This window comes from Aphis gossypii, unplaced genomic scaffold (assembly GCF_020184175.1).
Source record: "Aphis gossypii isolate Hap1 unplaced genomic scaffold, ASM2018417v2 Contig00074, whole genome shotgun sequence".
Lineage (NCBI taxonomy): Eukaryota > Metazoa > Arthropoda > Insecta > Hemiptera > Aphididae > Aphis > Aphis gossypii.
Window position 1 is genome coordinate 43,760 of NW_026083004.1, and position 18,613 is coordinate 62,372.

General features: G+C 33.6%; 1 pseudogene; it reads right to left on the reverse strand.

Moving 5' to 3' along the window:
* Positions 1-9,688: 9,688 nt before the first annotated feature.
* Positions 9,689-17,706, reverse strand: LOC126553139 (uncharacterized; annotated as a pseudogene).
* Positions 17,707-18,613: the final 907 nt, after the last annotated feature.

Sequence of the window (18,613 nt, forward strand, 5' to 3'; positions counted from 1 at the left end):
GAAATAATAAAAAAAGAACAGGAAAAACAAAAACTTGATTATGACAAAACCCATAGAACAATTACCTTTGAACCAGGTCAACAGGTATTAGTAAAATTTCATTTTCAGGAGCCAAATAAAACAAAAAAATTAGCTCATAAGTACAGAGGACCATTTAAAGTAGTAAAGAAAATATCGGATGTAAATTACAAAATAGAATTAATATTGAATGGAAAACAAACCACAGATATTATACATGTTCAAAGATTAAAACCATTCTCTAACTAACTAAATAAAAACCAACTGTAAATAAAAAAAAAAAATATAAGTAAGAACTAACAATAATTATAGCATAATATAATAACTAAATAATAATAAGAGCGTAACAACACCTTTTTTTTTTTAATCATTTTGCGTTTTAGAATATGTTTCAGTACACAATAATATGTATGTTCTTCCTGAGAACATGTAGTCCAATGGAGCCACTGAGTATCACTGTATCATCAGGGGCATTTTTCAATGAAATCAAGGAAGCGATTACCTACGATAAGAGCATCCCTTTAATATACACTCAAAAGACAATAACAGAAGAATCCAACTTTTCAAATGACTTATTGGAAGTAGAAAAATATTGTAAAAACAAAAACACAACTTACTGTCATACTCTAAAACAATGTTCTTCATTGTTAAACACTCTTAACTCTAACATAGACAAAAATAAAAAAACATGGAAAAACTAGAAGAAATAAGTAACAATAAAATCAAAAACTATAGAACAAGAAGGGGAATACAATTCATTGGGGATTTTTACAATTTCTGTTGCAATATAGCTACAGAAAAACAAATAAAACATTTTTACACTAACGAAGAAAAATTAAAGGAACAAGCCGATAGACTTAGAGATGTTTTCGTATCAGATCATAAAGATCTAAATACTATTACAACCCAACTTAACAACTACACAACAATAACGGCGGGTAAATTAGAGATTCTAAAGAAAAGCTTGGAACAATTTTACGAAGAAGAAAGGGATAACGGTTTGTTAGAAAATGCAAAAATAGATAAAGAGATTAAAGGGATACAAGAAATCATTTTTTATGTAATTACAATGTTAATAAAATTCATAAATTATGAAAGGGAATCAAGTACACACTTACACTGCAAAATAGGGAAAATTCCTCCAAGACTCATTAACGTAAACATACTATATGACGATTTACGAAAATTAACAAAAATATTAAAAAAGGACGGATATGAATTAGCCATCTCAACAGACGACATTTCTTCATACTACAACATCCCAATAACAGAATGTCAATTTTCTAAAACAGAGATTTTAGTAAAAGTAAAAATACCGATCCGAGAAATAAAAACCAATTGGAAACTTTTTCAATATATCCCTGCCCATTTTAAATCAAATAATTCAACGTGTATTATATATTCCGAAAAAACATACGTAGCGGTAAATAAAATAAATAATGAACATAGGATCATTTCAGGAATAGGTCTACAACACTGTGACCCTCCTGTACAGATTTATGTTACATTCCAAAATTTTCTTCAGATATATCACTAACGCCAAAATGTGTCGAATCAATTTTCAAAAATTCACCCCTAAACGAAATTAACAAATACTGTTACTTCCAATGTGTAACACAAGACGAAAATGACGATACAATAATTAAACAAATAGGCATTCATACTTTCGCAGTTACAAATCCACAACCACAACATTTTATTAGAAACGGGATCGGGGAAAACACAGAAATACAAGAACTAAAAATTAATTATGAACACCCTGGACTAATTAAAGTAAAGCTACCGTGTGACCACGAACTATTACAAAATAAAAAGGTAATAATCCCAAAAATGTATCCCTGCGAGTTAATTAATACAAACACACTAACAATACAACGAGTGTTACCAATATCTTGGACCACTTTAAAATCTTTAAAAATTATACACGAAGAACAAAAGGACAAAATGTTTTTCACAAATTTAACTGAAATACTAAATCATGATTGGAAAAAAAACGTCCCAAACTTTCATATAAACAAACAAATAAAAGACCCCGAAGAATATTTCAAAGAAATTGTTTTAGAAAAAATGCCACAAAGACTAATAAATGACTTTTTGGGAGATATTATGTATATTACATGGCTATCCATATTAACCATAATCATACTATTTACCATCTATAAAATATATCCAATAATAATAGCAGTACAATTAATGATGACAGCACACCAATTACCCCCCCCCCTATTCCACTTAGATGATACATTTAAACTTAAAACATACAACGTTAACTAATACAAATACATACATTTCATATTAAAATTAAAATAATAAAACTAAATCCACAGGAATCGACAGGGACGACAAATTCAATAGCGGCAACCTCCAACACAGACAAATCGCTAAAAGAAAAAAAAATTCATATATAATCACTGTATCAAAATTAATAATTATATTCATATGTACTTACGTATGTTTAAACATATATGTAAAAAAAAAAATATATATATATATATGTATGTAAATAATAATGAAAGACTATTACATAATTAAAATTTTTCACTTGTAAACTAGCACACAACTAGTACAAACAAATTGTTTAGCTTATAAGAATCATTCAATTGTATGCAAAATATGTGGATGTAAACGAAAATTGTATAAAAAAAAAAAAAAAAAAGAGTGTAATAAGGTTATGAAAATTATTTATGTATATACTAACTAATATAACAATAGACAAAATATGAAATTACAGTAAAGTCGTCAGTCAAATAAAAATCATCATTCGAACTCTACACAAAAATTTAACAAAATAAAACAAACATAAAATAGAATTATTAACAAAGTGCCCCACGAAGACGCCGCAGACGGATCAAGTTAATGTCCACGTGGTACAGACCGCGAACGTAGGACATATAAAGATCACTGGCGTCGTTATAGTAATCCAACACCGCGAGAGACCGAATAATCACATCACGTAAATCATGTAAATCATTTACGTCCATGAAAATATAATGGCAACGAACACGTAAAGGTCGAACAATCCTAGCACAAACACGAACAACAGGTTTGGGACACATGATGGACAACAACAGATGAAAGAACGACGCAAGAATAAAACATGACAACAACACAAGCCTACTCAGACAGAAACTACCACAAAAAAAAACGCAACATAAACATATTTTATGATAACAACTAATCAAAATATTCCTTCCATTTAAAATATGAGGACATATTTTTTCTTAACAACGGGGACTGTTGTATTAAGCAATACTGTAAATTCGTAGTCACGGCATATTGTAATAATATAAAAATTAGAACATAGGAAGTATTAACTATAAACATACACTACGTAAACATTTTTAAATAGACACTATTTTAAACAATAATTAACATAGGTATAAGAACAATAATTGTAATAACTTTTAGCATGTAAGCAATAAATATGTGTAAGTAGGTTAAGATATGGATATATATATATAGGGTTATGATTTTATGAATAAGGGAGACCAGAGAGTGAGTGGTCGTGTGACTCGGCCACTGCTTAGGGCTTAGATTCTCTAAAGTAATATTGAATTCTGTTGTGTGTTTATGTCTATATGTACGATTTGATCGGCGTATACGACATATATACACGACTTAATTGTTCAACCGTTTAGTAACAACTAATGTTTTAAATAATCAGATAAAATAAATGTAATAACTTAAATAAACGTGAAACACGATGCTATTTACACATATATGATCGTTTCAACGCAATATTTATAAACTAAGTAATTACTGTGCCATGTATATTTTAATACTAAACTGATTATATTAAAAAAATTGAAGTGCATGTGAATCAAATCAAATACGTGTGGAAGGGAAATTACTTACCTAGTAAAAAATTCCCCGCTGTAAAATGGGCCAAGAAGACGCCCCACGTTTTTTCAGAAAAACCATGGGGTGTCTGACTCCATTTTACAGCGGGAATTTCTTACATTGCAAGGGGACCATACCCCCTCAAACTTTTTTCATCTCCGCTGAAAAATGGAGCCAGACGCCCCATATTTATACTACTGTAGTAAACCGACGTTTTTAGTATAAAAACGTAGTTCCGAAGTCCAGTGGCCTATAACCATATCACGCCACCGAGTCGGACCACTAATGCCGTTTCCTGATTGGATTAGACACATCACGCCACTTCATAGACGTAGATCATCCGATTCTCCATCACGGCATGTACCATATAAATATGAGTCCTCATCATAGATTTAATTAGAGTTAGTTAGAGTTAGCTAAGAGTCGGTTAGACCAAGTTAGTGTTGTCACTTGCTCTCCGGTAGCTAAGTACTTGTGCTTACGCTAACGAAAGCCTTTTCATTATTGTTTTATAAGTTAATAAAAGTATCAATTGTCTTGTTAATTTATTGTTAACTTATATATACCTCAACTCTCCAACCTACGACGGAACGTGCATTCGTCGTAAAAGAAGCGTGCAGTAACTATCACTGGTTACTACACTACTAACAGCTTTCCGAGTTTCATTTGAATCCTTAAAATAAATGAACAAAACATAACTATATAAATAAATTTAACCTTTTAAAGATAAAAGAATAAATGAGCTGAATCTATAAAAAATGAAGTTAATATAATAAAGATTGTTATTACTACTAATTTAATAGTTTATATATATTTATTATTATAGTTATAAATAATCATACAAATATCAGTGCAAACTTAGTATACCAAATACCTTAGATTGGTCTATAATGACACTAGAAGCAATATCTTCAAGAACTGTGTCCTTTTCAATCCTTTAATTAAATTAACAAAACATAACTATACAAATAAATTTAACCTTTATAAACAAAAATTAAATGAATAAAATGTATCTTTATACTATTCTTAACCCACCTTCAGTACATTGGACGGTTGATTTGGAACCAACTCTTGTGACATTTGGTAACATAAATCCACAGTAGCAACCTTGCAAACATTCTGTTTAACTGAATTATTATTAGTCATCTTTGATATCACAGATTCTGAAGACATATTGGCTCTAGCTTTTAAAGAAGCAGAAATTAAAATGCAGACAATGTTCCAATTGTTCACAATAATGGTAATGATAATTGCAACTTGAACATCCATTCAATCATTGATGTGGATCATCAAGAATTATCAGTAAATTATATTATTTATTATTTTTTTATTAATTTAATTTTATAAATATTGTCTGTGTAAGAAATTGGATATATGCCTAGGTATATTAAATAATTATTATTGTTTATTATCTGTAAGTTACAACTTACAAAATACAACATATACCTAAATATATTTTTGTTTAGTTAATTCAAATAGAGTACCTACTTAATTTAAAATACAGTACCTATAATACTTGTTTATACAAATAATAAATTATTTCACCAATAGATTTTGAATTCAACTACCTATGTATTATTTGTTTGCATAATAATTAGTAATAATGTACCTATTTATATTTTTACAGCACAATAATGAAAATCTTACAGATGGGTCTGATACTTTAACAATAGATTTAAATGTTTCTGATAGACTTTTAAGTACCTAATACATTAATTGACCAAAATATTGAAGATAATGATAATACACGACAAGAATTTTTGGTAATAAAACAATTAGTAAACAAATACATTATGTATAACAATTGTGATTTATTTACATATTTAATTACAATGCATATTTTTAAAATATGTTAATAGGACGATAGTGATCTTGCAGATGATACCATCAAATATAATTTATTAAGTAACTGCAAAGTAACAACTGTGAAGAGTGTACTACTTCTTCTTGCATTCGCGTTGCGTCACAAATTGACAAACAGAGCACTAGGAGATTTAATTAATTAATGCTAATTAATACTAGTTCACTATAAATTGTGAATAGTTAATAAGTCAATTACTAGTTATGAGTAGTTTACGACTAGCTAACTATTAACCACTTAGTAGTTAATTATTTTCGTTTAGTAATAACTATACAAAAATATTCATTTTCAGTAGTAAACTACTAGCTAACTACTGACCACTTAGTAGTTAACTATTTGCGTTTAGTAATAACTATACAAGAACTATTCATTTTGAGTAGTTAACTACTGAATTTAAGTAGTTAACTATTGATCTGTAATAGTTATTTTTCCTAAGGGGGGCTAACTTGCAACACCGAAAAATGCACTTTCGGATCGACCGAAATCGCATTTCTCGGACACCTAGTTAACACCGACTGTACAGACAAACAACCGGAAAACTAGAGTGCATCATGCAATTTCCCCCACCCACTAAAATAAGGGACCTACGGAAGTTCCTGGGCGTCAGCAACTGGTACAGCCAGTTTGTAGACAACTACGAGGGCACCATAGCACCCATAACGAATAGGTTCAAACCGGGAACTAAATGGTCGTGGACCGAAAGAACAGGCGGCATTTATTAAAATAAAACACACATTGTACGATTCGCCGAAACTGTTGACACCAGATTACGGAAAACCGTTCTGCCAACAAACCGATGCTAGCAAAATAAGAGCAGGTGCCGTTCTTTTCCAACTGGGTAACAGACCGGAGGAAAGACGGATAATCGCCTACGAGAGCAAAAAGTTTAGTGACACGCAGACTAGGTAGGCCGCGGTAGAACGCGATTGCCTCGCGATAATCTGGGCGATCGACAAGTTTAGACCATACTTAGAAGCCCGCCACTTTGACCTATTCACCGACAACTCGACCCTTACATGGCTAAATAGTGCCAAAAATACCAATTCCAAGTTAACCAGATGGGCACTATGACACGGTACGCAACGGCTGCCAGTACAAAGTACAGGCACCGCAGCGACCGGTCTACAACTTTATCAACCATCACCACGGGTGACGACGACGCGACATCGTCGACTCTCCCTCCACGCCGTAAAAGGTTAGGCGGAACGGGAAGACAAGTCGGGCCGGACGAGTGCCGGCCGTCGGCGATCGGCCTCTTTTGCAAAGCCCGTGACCCGGACAACATCGTTCTGCACGATTTTTTTTTTGTTCCGACCTATTGTCATCGCTCGACACTACAACCACGTTTTTCAACGGCTACATTTTCGTGTGTAAACACAGTTTTTTTTTGTTTGATTGTTTTTTTTGTTTTTATTTCACACTTGTGATTGCTATACGCCCTGTGCGTATAATAAATTCTACCACGCGTAGAATCCACCACGACGTTGTGTTTCGTGTTTGTTGGATTTGGGTTACCTTCATTCTTTAATCACATCGCTCGTCGCGACCGACCTGCGCCGCTACTACCATCATCAGGTCGTGTCAAATTGGCTCCCCGATGAGGAATCTTCCCAGTCAATCGTCAGCAAGACTTCAGAAAGGTAAGAGTTTTCTTTTCACGCTGACACATACCTCGGGTAAATTGCTTACATTATATTAGTATTAAGATATTTTAGCCAGAAGTGTGTTTTTCCGGTTAGCTAGGATTCCCAAGTTAATGATTACGTAAAAAGTATTATAGTACGTACAGGGAATTCCGCGCGACCGAGAATAACTTGGTAGGTATTATCGCTGGCCTAGCACACGACACGTTTCGTACGCACCTCCGTTTGCACCGACCACAAACGTTCAGCGAGCTGAGACGCATCGCAGGCGTGTTGGATCCGGCAACGGACAGCACCAACCCGCCCACACAACGCTGGACGCCAAAGCCCAAAAAGGGGCCGGACACCCCGCAAATACAACCCCCGGTCAAAAAAAAATTTTTTGGCAAATCATCTGATGACCAGCCACCGGGGCCGTGTAAGTTCTGCGGGGAACTCCATTGGCACAGTAAGTGCCCACACCGTCCGTCCGGGTCGGGAAAAGGCGAGGGAGTCGACGGAGACTAGTCCCTCCCATCGACTCACCACCTCCCCCCACGCATCAACACAAATGATCGGTAGTACACACGGAAAAAATAACCGTAATCGAAAAGCGTGTAGTACGGAGTTTCTACACACGGAACAGCCTACTACGAAAATTTTTTCCGTTACAACACCTATCGACACCCATTCACAGACCCCCAACCTACACCACCCCACCATCGAACACACTCACCTCACTGGTGACATGTGTTTGCAACAGCAACCGGCTTATGGGATAGCCGCAGGTGTAGGGACAAAGGCAACAGAGACACGGGTGATCACCTACACAGGTGACGGGGACGCGAACACACACACCGCGTATACTCCCGCATTAGGTCAGTCTACGCACGTAAAACCACAGGCGGGTACAGAGGCAATCGATAGGGTCAGTGTGATCATGGCGGTTAACGCCGACGATTAAACAGCTCCTGTCGTGGTTCAGAACCAATTGCTCCGCTCGGCCAATGGTAATACGACTAATAACGGTACACGAACACGCCCGGACAGAATTCCGACCCCGGCGGTCGAACTCGAATTCCCGTCAGGCTTCGTAACAGCCCTATTAGACTCGCAGGCGCAAAAATCGTACGTAAACCCGATAATGGCCCGCAAATACGGCAAATCACCCCCCTACGGACCAACAGACAAAGTCCGGATGGCGGACGGTCACACTGCGACAACCAGTGGCACCACCTCATTCGAAGCTAGAATAGGAGCACTCGAGATACAATTCGAAGCAACTGTTCTAGACAATTTGTATTGCGACGCGTTACTAGGACACGACTTCCTTGTCAACAATGAAGTCTCTTGGGATTACGCCGCGTGTACAATACATATGGGTAGGCAAATTCGTACGTCGGCATGCTGGAAAGGAAAGGTTAAACCACCTTCCACTACCCCGACTTGTCACAATTAGAATTTAGAAACGACACCGAAACTCGCGCGAAACTCACCAAAATATTAAATAAATATGCGGAAGCATTCAGTGAAAAAGTAGGACGTACCAAATTAATTGAACACGAAATTTTGCTCAAAAACCCATCACCTATCGCGCTAAAACCATACCCTTATCCTCAGCAAAAACAAACTGCAATCGACGATATGGTGCGCGATATGGAAACTCAGGGCCTCGTAGAACCAAGCACCTCACCGTGGGCTGCACCAGTAGTATTGGCAAAGAAAAAAGACGGAACATTTCGTTTCTGTGTCGACTACAGGCGGCTTAACGACGTGACAGAATCCGACGCGTACCCCATGCCAGATCTTAATAAAATGATTAGGCAGATGCGGGGCGCGAAAATTTTCAGCATTTTCGACCTGAGGTCGGGTTACTGGCAAGTGCCACTACACGAAGATGCACAAAAATACACGGCTTTCCGAACACGTAGAGGTCTTTTCCAGTTCCGAGTCCTCCCTTTCGGTCTGAAAAATAGTCCTATGACTTTCGTGAGACTCATGAACGAGGTCATGAGGGGTTACCAGGATGATTTCGTACAAGTTTACCTACACACCCGTCGTGATACCGAAAACCAAAATACAGCACGTAATTTGGAGGTGTCACGATCACGTCTTATCCAACCACCCGGGTTGGAAAGAGACGTACCGGGCGGTTCGACAACGGTACTATTGGAAAGGTCAAAAGAACGACGTCAGGTCATATGTCGGTGCGTGCCACGTTTGCGCGTGAACGAAACCACTTAACTCGCGTCCAAACGATCCGATACAACCTAGAACTCCCCGACAACCGTGGGAAGTTATCAGTATTGATCTGATGGGACCATACCCACGTTCCGGTAAGGGAAAATCATACATACTGGTAGCAACCAACTGTTTTAGTAGGTGGACCGAGGCTAAATAATAATCGAAACACTAGAACGCGAGTTCTTCTCACGTTTCGGTTACCCGCGCGTTGGACAACTCCGATTTACCATCCGAGGTCCAACCCAGTCGAAAGCCAAAATCAAGATTTGAAAAAAGGGTTGCGCGCCCAGCTGGTTGATGGCAACCACAAATCTTGGGACACAAAACTACCCGCAATTCTATTTTCGATACGGAACAGGTGTAACGAACAGACATGCTACTTACCCGCGGTCCTCGTTCTCGGTAGGGAATGTAAAAGACCCGGAGATTGGGCGCTGTCAAATTCAACACCGGTCAGTATTGGGAGATCGCAGAAAGTGAGGGTAGTGCGTGAGCAACAAGTTTTGGGCAAGAAGGTAGGGGTACAACCGAGTGCGAACACCGTGACACCGGTGAAGTTCGGCAAGGGCGATGTAGTATACTACAAAGCACACCACCTATCAAAGGCACACAAAGATTTCCACGCCGGATTCTCACCAAAGTGGTGGGGACCGGTAAGGCTGGAGAGGCAGGTCGGGAAAGATGTTTTCCTCGCCGACCAACAGCCACCGCGGAAAATACATGTGTCCTGCCTAAAACGCGCATCGCATAACGAGATTGCCAAATAACACAATACACGCTAAAATTTTATTATATGTATACATGTGTCCCAGGTAGCAAAATAATAGTATTATAACATTATAATAAAGTTACAAATGTAATAAATAATATTACTCAATAACTATTAATTGAATATAAATACATTACAATAATATAATTGTATTATTATTTGGCAGGTTTGAAAATATTATAATAACATTTGAAATATATCATTTTTATAATGATATGAAAAAAATCATATTTTTAAATTTCAAATATAATATTTTTATAAAGATATAACAAAAAACAATATATATATATTTTTTAATATTATTATATTATTATTCTTCTGACAAATATTTTAATAAATCCCAAAATAAATACTGTTCTTCATAATTTTATAATTATTTTCTTCATATTTGTATTAGTACAATATATATTTTGTTGATAATTTATAATTACTAATTTTACATTACCTATATAGGTGATTACCTTCAATGAAACTTTTATTAATAGAATTATTTTATTTGTTGTTTGAAGTGTCAATTATATTAATATAGTATATCAATATTGATTATAATATCAGATATATTATATTTAAATATAGTATGCACACATCAATTCCCTATGTATTGTGGTATGTATTATAATTATTGACTAATTTAGTATAAATAAATTCAACCAAATTTCAAATATTTTAACTGATATTTCCTTTAATTTTAGGTATTTCTTTAATTATTATCTTTTAACAAATACATTTTTTAAACGTATAATATAAGTATATAACATAATTTTTTTACTGCCCTTAGTAAATTTATATAAAAAAAATAAAACAATAACAAATATAATATTATTTTTTTTTCTGAATGCTGCTCCAGCTAAATATATTTTTATTGGCATTTCAATATCTGCATTTGTCACTTCTTGAAAGTTTCTAATTCTTCGTATGGTTTCTAAAAAAATTCAATAAAGATTATTATTTTAATAGACTGACTTATTATAATATATGATATAATAATGCTATCAGAGAAGAAGATATTTAATAAAGGATAAACCACTAAAGGAAGTATAGGTGTATAAATATTGTATACAAAATTAACTTGTTTATCATATATATTATCATATAGGTGTACACAGTGGCATGGCAACATTTTTTACTAGGGGCGAATACATTTTTATGGTACCCACCCCCCACCACCACAGATTTATTATAGCCCCTCATATATTTTTTCACTACTATTTTCAAAAAAGTAATTTTTAATTATTATAATAAAGTAATTCTAAATAAAAGTTGTAATTTATTTTTATTTTAAGTTATAGCTCCATGCTATGGTAAAAACGTATAAAGTATATTTGGGACCAGTCTATTTTAAATGGAAAGTTACAAACATATAAATTAATTAATATTTCTTAAATTATTGATTGAGATATTGCGTGGTTTAAATATTTAATAATCATGTTTAGCTAAATTAGTAAACAGATTGACAAGACTGAGTATTAACATCTTAACTTGAGTTAATTATTATCATTAATATGACCCACTTTTTAAAAAATATTATTTAACTTCAGATAATATAAGATCTAATTAAAATATACATATCATTACCAAATATAATAGCACATGAAGCTAATGAAGAAAATATTTTTTTTTTCTTCTGACCAACATAACTGAATATTTGTAAAAATTCATCATCAAAAATTGTTCTCATCATTTGTCGTACTGTAGAAGTTAAAGATTGTTTTGCTAATCTTTTAAGCCCATTAACCTGAAATAATAAAATTAATATTTAAATATTTATTTATAGCTGATTTAATATCATTTTTATTTAATATAATATGTATTTATTTTAAAACAAACTAAAGGAAAATCATATAACACTTTATACGAGAAATATTAAGTGTCAATGTTCAAATTTATCTTTTTAAAATCTATTTATTAAATAGTACTTACAGCATTTAATCTGAAAGACTTATTTAATAATTTTTCTTCAAAATTATTAAGTTCGTCCTCATTATGAAGTGGTAGTAGCAAACAATAATCATTATCGTCATTACTGTTTGTATTTTCATGACTACTATTAGAAATGCTACCCATATTCATAATAGTTTCTGTTAAACTGTTGTCCATTCGTGCTTGATTATGACTAATGTTTTCAACATCATACTTAATTTTCATAACTACACTTAAGATTTTTTTCAATGTTTCTATGTCATAAAAAATAAACAATGAAACAGTTTTTCACAAATATTATAAGAATAAGAGAAACCAATATAATCATTACCATCAGAATTTGATTCAGTAGCTTTAATAGTTGGTTTGTTTTTATCAGCTATAGTACCATGAAATGAAGATGTTCCTGTAGAATAACAGTGATTACATTATTTTTTTTTTTTTTTTTTTTTTTTTATTAAAATAGAAAAAAATATACAATCTGTATAACATAATACAATAAGTAATTTAGATAACATTTTTACCAGTCTGGACGGCTTGAGGGAAGGGAGAGTCCATTGACACTACTTCCAATATGAACTTAACAAATTAAATTTTTATTGTACATAATAAATGTATTTAATATAATTTTGATTTAATTAGGTTAGAAGATCACGTGGCCATTTTCGTTTTAGACGACGGGGAGGGTTGTCAGGTAGAGTTTTAGATGCTAGCTTGGCGACTAGAGGATTAGGATGATTTAGGAAATTTTTGTGGAAGTTATTATAGTTGTACAAAGCTAGTGTAGATATCGTTGGAACGTTGAGATCATGGTGTAGGGATCTGTTACTTACATACTATGGGGCGTTTGTGAGGAGACGAAGATTTATGGATTGGAAAGCTTGGAATATTTTCAGGTTAGACGTTTTTGTAGAGCCCCATAGTTGGATGCCATACGTCATTGCCGGGCGTATCAATTGTTTATAAATTAACATTTTGTTTTCAAGTGAGATTTTAGAGCGGAGTAGTTGTCTTAGCTTGTGCAGACGGAGATTTAAGGATTTTCGTTTTGATTTTATATGCGTTGCCCAGGTCAGTCTTTTATCTAGATGGAGACCAAGGTACTTGACTGATGTGCCCATAGGGATTATTTTGTCATTGAGATAAACGGGGGAATATTTTTTGGGCTGAGGGTAAAGGTAATATGAGTGGATTTGCTTTCATTTATTTTTATTCTCCATAAGTTAAACCAGTTTTGCAAGTTAGTTAGGTGGTGTTGGAGGTTATTGATGGCAGAGTCTAAGTTAGGACTGGATGAGATTATTGCAGTATCGTCTGCAAAAGTAGCTAAGTTGGTGTTATTTGATTGAGGTAGATCAGCTGTATATATATTGAACAATGTAGGTGCGAGAATGCTGCCTGGGGGACGCCTGCTCTTATAGGATGATTATTAGAATACTCTTCCTCACATCGTACTACGAAGGAGCGGTTTGTGAGGAAAGATTTTAAGGTGAGGTATAGTGGAGTGGGTAGAAAAAGAAGTTTATGAAGAAGGCCTTCGTGCCAGACACGATCAAACGCCTGAGCAACGTCGAGAAAAACCCCTGAACAAAAGTTTTTTTGCTCAAGGGAAGAAGCAATGTTGTCAACTATTCTGTGGATTTGATGGAGCGAAGAGTGATTGCTTCTAAAACTGAATTGAGCGTTTGGAATAATATTTTTTTCATTTAAAATTGGATAAATTCTTTTTAGGATAATTTTTTCGAGGATTTTAGAGAACGTAGGGAGAAGACTGATGGGTCTGTAAGAAGACGGGATATCGGGTGGCTTGCCCGGTTTATGAATAAGAATGATGACTGAGTGCTTCCATGTGAGGTAAGATAGCGTGAAAGCTCGAGCGTACTTATTTTTATGCCAGGGCGAAAGTAAGCTGAGGAGATAGTAGTAGGAATGTGGTTTAAGGTCAAAGCAATGTTTGTAGCTTGTATACAATTATTTTGAAACGAAGGAAGTATTGTGTGCTTGATATTGGGTTTTATTAGTATTGCTGAGCCGGCGTGTGCTGAGCCATCAGGGTGGTCGCAGTGGTACGTTATATAGCCAGGTAATTTGAACGAGGAGGTTGGTGTTAGATGGGTTTCACTAATAAGAAGTAAATCTATCGAATTTAGTAGAAGGAATGCAGAGAGTTCGTTTTTTTGATGGGTTAGTCCGTTAGCGTTCCATAAAAGTATTGAGATCGGGTGATGGATAGTATTTTGTCTATTTACCATTGTTAGGATGGATGAGTTTTTCTATTAGAGAAGTGAGCAAGGAGATTAAAGAATTGATAGTAGCTTGAAAATTATTAAGAAAGGACGCCATTTGGTGGGCTAGGTTGTCGGTGTTCGAGGTATCATTAGGGGGGTAAGGCTGAATAGAGGGGTCGTTTTTGGTTGCATTGGCATAAGTTTTTTTTGGTAACGAGTTCATATTGGAGGGGGCGTTTACATTAGTAGGTGTTACATTAGTGACCATATGGGTAGGATTAACTTGAGCTGAGTATGACTTCTTAGAATTGTGTGAGGCTTGGATTTTTTTGTAGGCTGGGCAACCTCTGTAGTTTGCCGGGTGATCACCGCTGCAAAGCACACATTTGGCTGGTAAACTTGCAGGTTTTAAGCAGACATCCGAGGTATGAGGATCTCCACAGCGAACACATTTTGGCGCATGATTACAGTAGGATTTAGTGTGGCCGAAACCTTGGCATCGGAGACATTGAATTGGTTGATGATTAGCTCGGGGTTCTTCAATTTTTATTTTTGAATAGAATAAGTGATCGATATTAAATACATCTCTGTTATTGATGTTGGGCTTTAAGTCAATAAAAAATAACGGCAGAGGTTGTTTGGTGATGCGCTGTAACACATTAGTTATGTTTCGTGGCGTGTGCCCGAGAGCTATAAGTTCGTTTTTGATTTCAGAAATTGGAGTTGAGTGGTGTAGGTTCCTGATAACAACTCTGAAGGCTCTGTCTTCTTTGAGTTGAAACGTATGAAAATCAGCTTTGTTGGATTGTAGAAATTTAATCACAGTGGGATAAGAATCAGCAGAGCTAGTGGACAGTTTGATACCATTAATGGAACTTTTGCACGAAAAAGGTTCCCCTTTTGTTATTTCTTTGACGCTATCAGAAAAGGCTTTGAAGTCCTTGACAGTGCGAATAAATATAGGTGGTGGAGGTTTGATTTGGGCGGAGAGAGGTTCATTGATTTCTGAATCTTGTTCCATTTTTTCGGTTTCGTCAACCGGGTCGGAGAAAATTGCGAAACGATTTTTTGACGCGAATTTTTTTGTGTTTGTTACTGGGTTTGAGTCTGGGGATGTTGAAAGCGGATTTGCACGTTTTTTAACAGTCGGAGTGGTCCCACCAACCTCAAGCTCTGAATGGGCAGAATGGTTTGGTGATTTATTTGGCACGCTCTGTATACGTGATTTAGGGATAATTAAGGGAGATACGACAGTTTTAGATTTATATGATGCCATAGTGCATGCAGGTAATTAGGATATAGTGCTTATCGCGCGGCGATAAGACGTACGCTACACGGCAACCGGCCCGGTGACCGACCGTGGCGCTGCCGCCGTACAGAATATAACAATTAGTCGAGTAATTATTTTTTTAACGTTACCGAAGTTAGGGGAGATGCTGGTGCAGCTGCAGATGTGGTGCCCAGTTCTTTCGACACAGCTTCCTTTTTTCGAGATGTACGTCTTTGAATGGAGAAAATTGGTGCAGTATAAAGTATAACAAAAAAAAAATTTTGAACGGAGTAATAGCGAACGATGTTTCATGGACAACGGTCGACATGGGACTCACAGTGATTACATAAAAATAAAATAATATTCATACATAATAATATAACATTATATTCATAAATAAAATAATAAAATATAATTCTATACTAAAATGATTGAATTTATTGTTAGTATTTTAGTAATTAAATATGATAACAAATCAATTTATGATCAAATGAACTAGGTAATTAAATAAGTTTTAAAAACATTTTATAGACTAAATAATTTTGAAACTTTGTTTCAAATTTAAATATAATTTTTTCATTTATTACCTGAAACAAGCATCCTGGAATTTTTAGGTTGGTTTTCAATGATTTTACATTGATTAGAATCTAACTGTGTAACTTTAAATGGTGATGCAGTTGTATGTACAACAGTTGACTTTTCGATAATTGTTCCTAAAAAATATAATTTATTTGTAAATATATTTATTATAAAGTATATATGGTAAATAATTTAGTATTGTTTACCATAAGTATTATATGAATCATTCAGATTAGTTGAAAAGTTAAAAATATCTGGTGAATTAGGAGTATCATTCTGACTATTTTTTAAATAACAAAAATCATCTAAAAAATCTTAAAAAAAAAGTATAAAATATATTATTTTATACAATAATAATATATATTATGTATGGGTGTATGTATATACAGTATTATATAACATGCTTAATTTTCGTGTCATAATATTATATTTGAGTTTTTATTAAAATATAATCATTTTTTTTTTTAGAACAATACCTTGTCTAGAAGTAGTTGCATCAAACAATCTTCTTTTAATTGGAGTATGTGAACTCTTTTGACAATTTTTTAATGCCTCGTAATTATCAGCAGATTTTGATAAATCATCTGGATTAAAGTTTAAAATTAATTGTTAATTTTGGTTAGTATTTACCGGTATTTACACTATCTTAATTCTTTTGGCATAATTATTATGATTAAGTTGTTATTATAAGTCATACATTTTTTAGAACAACACCCTGACTAGAAGGAGTTACATCAAATAAACGTCTTTTAATCGGAACTTGTTGAACTTAACAATTTTTTAATGCCTCGTAATTATCAGCAGATTTTAATAAATCATCTAGATAAAAGTTTATAATTTATTATTAATAGTTAATTATATAGTTATTTTATGGTTTTAAAATTTACCTTTGTTTAACAATTCGTTGAAAATAGGAGGACCGATCTTGAATCACTATTTTTTTACCTCTAATTTTGGTTTGAATTTCATCACAAGTTGAAAGATCAGATGTTTCTTCAGCTTTTTTCATTTTTGATTTAGCTTCAAGATAACTGGCTACAGTAAAATAGAAAAATCAATTGATAACCGCTCATAAAAAAAAAAAAAAAAATTATCCAATAAATAGGTGAGTAACTTACAATTACCAATGCCTTTTTTTAATATTCTTGAAGGAAAATAATCAAAATCATATTTATTTATTTACTATTGTTCTATGATGTATATGTTTTTTTATATTTTTTTTGGGCCAACCACAAACATCTTTTTTTGCCCAATGGCTAGGAACAGCTTCAACTGAATTTTCGTTGGTGAAATGCACCACAGTCCACATTTTAATCTACTGAAAAATAGAATAATTTTAATATTTTTTTTTATAGCTTTTTTCAAAATAACAATGTTCTTCTTAATTATATTTTATTTTTTTATATAGGTATACAAATTAACTTAAGATATTTTAATTTAACATATACTTTATTTATTAAGAATTAAGAATATTAAAATTGATTTTAAATTCAACATTATCTTTAATTTAAAAAAGATGTTTGCTCATTATCTGTTTTTTCTCTCTGATCCACTTGTAATATAGTGTGTTATTGGTTTTGATATTATAGAGTAAACTATTATTATCAAACTTAATTAAATTAACCAACAAAACATAAATGTAAAATGATAGCCAAGTTCAATTAAATAATATGCTTTGGTTGTTGACTTCAACGACAAAAGAAGTGATATCTAAATGGATGCCAAGTTCAATGGTCAGTCCTGAAATTTATTTATAACAACATAAAATATAATTTCTTCTTATCACTTAGGATAATGTTTTGAAGCCTAAGGTCTGACTTGGCTAGTTGTCATATACGAATTATTATTAAGTACCAACCAAAACAGTCATGGAAGAGCACTGTGTTTGATAGCTAGTTTCTACCAGCAAGCCAAATTTTTAGAAGGATAAAAAAGAACTTACAACTTTAGAACTTGAGAAGGCTATAACATAATTCGTATATGGAAACTAGCCAAGTCAGACCTTAGGCTTCAAAACATTATCCTAAGTGATAAGAAGAAATTATATTTTATGTTGTTATAAATAAATTTCAGGACTGACCATTGAACTTGGCATCCATTAGATCTCACTTCTTTTGTCGTTGAAGTCAACAACCAAAGCATATTATTTAATTGAACTTGGCTATCATTTTACATTTATGTTTTGTTGGGATATCATTACTTTTTTGTAAGTAAATTATTAATAGCTATTAAATCATATTAAAATAATTTTCAAATGGTTTT